The 6000-nt window shown below is 50.4% G+C and overlaps 1 protein-coding gene across 4 annotated transcripts in view; it reads right to left on the reverse strand.

Annotated features, from left to right (window-relative positions):
* The window catches only part of ST6GAL2 (ST6 beta-galactoside alpha-2,6-sialyltransferase 2), a 70559-nt gene extending 65003 nt beyond the window's left edge, over nucleotides 1–5556 (reverse strand). Inside the window, exon 1 of one of the 4 annotated variants that reach the window (XM_033102381.1) lies at nucleotides 5536–5556. The gene's annotated coding sequence lies outside the window, so the exon portion shown is untranslated. Of the gene's footprint in view, nucleotides 1–4437; nucleotides 4851–5089; nucleotides 5208–5348; nucleotides 5452–5535 lie in introns of those variants that run through there. The other 3 variants (XM_033102378.1, XM_033102380.1, XM_033102377.1) reach the window with 3 other exon arrangements.
* Nucleotides 5557–6000: the final 444 nt, after the last annotated feature.

Genomic DNA, 6000 nt, shown 5'->3' on the forward strand with positions numbered 1-6000 from the left:
AGGAAGCTACTTTTCAAATTTATTTCTGAATAAGGAAAGTTATTGGATTATCTAAGATATTTACCCTTTCCAAATTTAATTTAAAGCTAAGTAATTTTAGAAACCACAATAATCACCAACATGCAAGTACCTTTACTTGAAAAATTTGTATAATTTGAACATGGAAAACCAATTGTTTTAAATTTAATAAAGTATTTTCCTCTCAGGCTCAAACACCAGAAGCAGCCCAGAGTGGAACTTAATGTGTGAATTATAAACTTCTGAAAACAAAAGCTATCATGAAGATATTGCAGGATTTTTCTTTACAGTGTATTCTCTGGTAATTTAGCCAATGTATTTCTAAATGTCCCAAGAGACTACTTTCTAAGCTTGCTCTCCTCACCAACCCAGTACCTCAAAGCATAAGGATAATTTTCTCAAATCTCAGCTTAAAATTTTCCATGGAAATTTCACTTGCTCTGACACCCTGCATATGAGTGTGAATTTCATTCTAATACTGAATGTCCAATTCCAAATTTCAAGGGTCATTTGTAGGTTGCAGCTCAAACCTCTTCCTGCTTCCAGTAAATGCATGGGTTTTATGTCCACCTGGATCCTCTGCCACCCTCTTCCATCCAGTACAATTATCCTGGTCCAGCAAGCTGGGCTGTGGTTTGAACACGTGAAAGCTCACCGTCACAGCTGTTCTCTGGCCCTGACACAGCGACCACGTAAGGAGTCATTCCCCTTCCTCTGCACACTCGGATCTCAGTCTAACAGCATGGACTTTGGAGACACACAAACCCAGGTTCAAATCCCGGCTCTGCCACTTTCTCGCTGTAGGACTCTGAGGAAGGTGCTTCACCTTTCTGAGACTGAGTCTCCTCACTTATAAAATGAAGATGCTAATAATATGTTCCAGGGTTGTGGCTAAGATGTACTTTGATGAACTGCGCGGAGCAATCAGTCACTGTTATTAGTCTTTGAATTACTACTCCTCCCTGCGCTATATGGTATTTGAAGGATGTCCAGCATAGTAGGTAGAGGTTAATTCTCTTTCGTGCATTGGAATTAGCTTTTCAGTATGCCAGAATATATAATTATCAACTTCGTGGAATGCCAGCACCAGACACTGCGGAGGGGATTAAATCTAAGAGTCTACATTTTACAGCCCTAAAAACTGAGCTCTGGGGAGGCCCGGACTTCCTCCAGCACTGGTCCCTGCAAGGGTAGCACTCTCTGGGGCTCAGGTCTGAGGCGCCACCAAGAGCCTTCCTTGACACTCTGCTGTCTGAGAAAGTCCAGTGCAAAATTGCAAACCCAGCCCTCACACCCATCTAGCTTGATAGAGCCACTGTCTGCCTTGAATTCAGAATTCTTTCCTAGAGGAGACCATAGAGGGCAGCAGAAACCAGGAGGGGGCATGGGACAGTCTGTGCAGACAAAACTCCCCAGGAGCAGTATTTCACTGGTGTCATTTCTGTCCACACAGCAGGAGGTACTCGGTGCTGTGGGACAGCCCGAAACCTGCAGGGGGCCAAGTGAAGACAGCAGCTGGGCAACTGCTGAGCCCTGGCTTTCGCCCAGTGGCAGGTCCAGGACTGAAGATACTAGGACTAACCCACCAGCTTCTGCAGAGTTTACGACTGCCCATTTCCCACCTCACACCCTTTAAAGGCATAGCCGCCATTCTGCCCACAGGCCAGGTGGCTTCCAAGCATTGTGAATGGCAACTGTTCCCTATCAGTTCTGGGGTGGAGAGGCTTGAAATTTCACATCGGAATGACATTTGGTAAGGGCCATGATAAGTCCATGTTGCTCTGATGCTTCTGCCTGGGCCCTGTGTACTTAATAATGTTTACAAACAAACCTCTCAAAAATAGGAAGGAGGGTTTTCATTAAATTGGAAGTCTGATGTTTATCCACTGAGGGGAACCGGCCATTTACAGCACACTCCTTGGCTTGGCATCAACCTGTTAAGAACACTGCAAATTTCTTTGTAAATGTACACCTGCACTTTCCTGATTCCAAAATTAGTATCTGATTCTATGTAATTATTTCTCTTACAGTCAGTTGTGAATTTCATCCCACTGCTCTTTTTTAAGGAGGAGCGTTCAGGGCTTAAAAACTCAAAACTTAACATCACACCTACTCTGAGAACACTACCTTTCACTTAGACATTTAAGCAAGTCGAATAAAGTACTTCATTTAATTTAAACAGTTAAATTGAAGATCATATAACAGAAGAGGGAAAACAAGCATACTTAAAGATAAGATGCATATTTTTTAAAAGACTACATGATCATGCATATTTTTATTCAAAAATATCAAGAATGAATCACCGTGTCTGCAAATTAATTAAAAGTTTCTCAAAGGACACAAGAGCTCCAAGATTTTGGAAAGGAACCCATCATTTATTTCCCTAAGCAGAAGCTGCAGAAGCCTAGGAATGTTTGTCATTTTAGAGAAGACTTAAGCACTTGAGAAATGCTTGGATAAATTACAGGCCTAGAGTATAAAATTTCAGGTACTGTAAGTGATAAATCAGAGACTCACACACTTAAATCATCTCAGAAAGAGGAGAACTTCAGGGAAAAAACAACAAAACAAAACAAAAACAGAGACAAGTATCTACAGGAATTTCTCAGCAACTACTTCTACATTTAACCAATCTCCCCCATGGCTGGCCACAAATCTGTCCCTAGATCCAACTTAAGTCTTCACCCCAGAGGAAAGTCTTTCCCTCTTAATTATCCTCATCAGAACCCAAGCATAGATGATTGCTTTGCTCTGCATAATAAACCATTCACATATTTTCAAATATTAAATTATCTCAGCCTTGAATCCTCCAGTCTAAATATCCTCATTCCTTTATTATTACTTCCTAGATCCTGTGCACCACATACACTCCCCAAAGGCTGGTGGTCTTCCTCTGAACTCTCCACAGTCTACACCTCCTCTCTAAACTGTGGGGCTCAGAACTCCACTAGGAGCTGAGGCACATATCACAATCTTGACAAGAGACTGAACTCAAAACTCCAGAAGCTCGACTGTACCAAGCAAAAAGGTAAAATGCTACAATTTTTATCAATCACAGAGAAAACTGAATCAAGGATTCCTACATATTTGAGTGCCATTTTTTTAACCCACCTGTAAAATTCAAAGCAATCCATCTATTATTTTAGGATTTTCTCCGCATAATATCCATGCACCATTATCAACAGTTTTTCTAATGCATTAGTAGGAAATACAAACCTTCAAGTGCTGTAAACATTTTGGTTGTTGGTTTCAGAACATAATGGGGGAAGGAGAGTTGGTTAAAACAGGTTCAAGGCCACACACCCTTTTTCTTTTAAAAGAAATGTTAACCCTAAATTTGCAACAAGACGACATACAGTATTTTAGTTTACTGAAATTCTTCATTAGTCACAAATTTTATTTCCAAATGGCAAAATTTCAAAAAATTAAAATGTCAAGTAACTCGCATGAGGCTTTTTTAAACTGCAGAAAGTACTTAAACACAAAATATGTTGCAAGTCCTCCAAGGATATCCTCACGCCAGCAGAGAGTCCGGGGCGCTGAGGATCTGCGAGCCTCTTCGCGATTAGAACGCCAACGTCACAGAAAAACAAAGATTTCGACGAAATATGGTATACCTCTCGCCCAATTTTCAGCATGACCAGTAAAAATAGGGTCACAAATATCCAGCCACGCACTACTTTTCTCCCACAGTGCTTCTGGGGTTATAAAACAGCTTTGAAAGTTGGGCCTGACCAAACTAATAGGGTACTGGGAGGAGAGACCTGGAAGGCGATCACAAAAGTCTCATTTAAATTCCTGGAAAGCAGGGCTTCTCCAAACAGAGCTATGCTGATGGCTCCAGAAGGCACCACTTGGTGTGAGCCGCGAGTGTAACTTCTCTCGGTCCCCCAGCATCGTCACAGCCGAACGCGATGGATGCTGCGTTCCGTATCCAAAGAATGCATCAAACATCCTCTCTGTACACGGTGGAAAGTCAAACAACTCAAAAGCAGTTCTCCCCGTGCAAGTGCATAAGACTTAACACCCAGTATTTAGGATCCTCAGGGTCCCTTCTGCACAGAAAACTAGAAATCAATAGAACACACTTTAAGCTTTACGAAGTGCAGTTTTGCATGGGGATGGAGTCGAGACAGACAACTAAAAACCTCGATTGCTCTCCAGAGCCAAAGTAAAATAAAATAAAAGATCATAACCAAACCACAGAGGCTCGATCCTGTCCACCTCTCCCCAAAGCGCAAGCTCTCCGGTTCGCTCACTCTCTCAAGAATTCCATTTCCCCCCACAAAATCACCCTCAACGTCTCGGCCACACAGTTCAGTCTCCTCGTCTAACTCGCTACTGAGCAGCGCACAGGCTGCGGCGGCACCAAGGAAGACGTCGCCGCACCTCGCGACCCCCGTGCCCTCCCACACCAACCTTCTCCGGACGCCGCGCCTCCAAGCGCCGGACACCGCGGTGCTCGGCGCTCCCCGGCCGCGCGGCGCTGAAGTCGGGGACGTGCGTGTCACATTTTATTCTCCGGCAGCCGCTCGTGCGCGCGCGCCACGCGCTCCCACACTCACACGGACGCCCGCTGGAGCGGAGACCCCGGGCTGGGGGCGCCCGACGCGCGCCGCGGAACTTGGGGGTTGCGGACGCCGAGCGCGCGGCTCAGATCTTCCTGCTCGCGAACGCCCGTGCCTCCAACAAGCAGCCTCCTAGTGCCACCTCGGGAGCCCGGAGCGCCCGCGCTCCCGTCCCGGGAGGCCTGCGGGATCACCTCTCCAGGGTCAAAGCTGCTGGGCGCCGGGCGCCAGCTGCAGGCGGGGCGGGTGGCGCGGCCTGGGGGCCGGCGTGGGGTTCCGGGCGGCTCCGCGCCGCGCGCCTCATTGTTCCCGGCAGCGCGCCGGCGGCGCGGACGGCGGGAGGGACGGCGGTCAGGAGCCGCGAGGCTAGGCGGAGGCGCCTGGCCCCAGCGCGGAGCCTGCGCCGCGTCCCGCCCCCGAGCTCCGCGCGCCCCCTCCGCCTATCCTGATCCCCCTCTTCCTCCGCCATTGCCTGCAACCTCCCCCGCGGGGCCTCGACTCACCTAGCGGGCGGACGCCGGGCACTGGGAAGTTGCACCGGCCGCTCTCCGTGCCCCCGGCCCGGCTGGCCAGCCCGCCGGCCAGCGCAGGCGGGGTGCACGGCGGGGCGCTCCCCGGCGGCGCGCCGAGCCCTGCCTCTGGCGGAGAGAGATTGCTGACTTGGGCTGCGTGGGGCGGTGTGGTCGGCGCAGCTGCCTGAAAAGGCATGCCTCTCCTCAGCCGCCGCCCCCAGCCAGCCCCCGTTTCCCAAGGGTTACCTACATGGGCTCCGCCTGGCACTGCGCTTGGCACACAGCGGGCACGCAGGTCGCCGAAGGCGGCAGGGATGCAGGAATATAAAGGAGCTGTGGGTGTCGGGGAGGGGAGTCTGGGTGCCTGGCCCCGCGGAAGTGAGTCTTTGTGTACCCCGTTCGAACACACCCTCCTGCAGCGCCCAAGGCCAGGCTACCTGCGGGCGAGGTAGCGCCCGCGAGCTGGCTGGGTGGGGCGCAGGGGAGCACAGCATCCTCCCCGGCCCGCAGCCTCCCTTTGTTCCTCGCGTTTGGCCGGCTCTGCGCTGCCCCCTGGCCCTCGCTCCGCAGACCTTCTCCGAGGCTCCCGAGGGTCGGGATTGGACTTGAGAGCCGGCCACCTTTCACTTGGGAAGGGCCTTCGGCTAACTCCGGTGAAATAATTCCCTAGAGGCCCCCACCTGCCCGCTCCTCGCCCCGAGAGGGACGGTAAAGTTCTTGAAACTGTGGCGCCCGAGGTGGCTCTCGGGTAGCGTGAAGAACCGGTTGTAGGCCGGGCAACTGAAGCCGGCGGGTGGGGCCACCCGGAGCAGCGGATCGGGTGTCCGTCTGCTCGTGTGCGGAATGTCCATTTGTCACTGCGGCTCTCTTGCTCTTCCGAGGCGGCCGCAGCTGGTCCCGGG

The sequence above is a fragment of the Rhinolophus ferrumequinum genome, unplaced genomic scaffold (genome assembly GCF_004115265.2).
Source record: "Rhinolophus ferrumequinum isolate MPI-CBG mRhiFer1 unplaced genomic scaffold, mRhiFer1_v1.p scaffold_87_arrow_ctg1_1, whole genome shotgun sequence".
NCBI lineage: Eukaryota > Metazoa > Chordata > Mammalia > Chiroptera > Rhinolophidae > Rhinolophus > Rhinolophus ferrumequinum.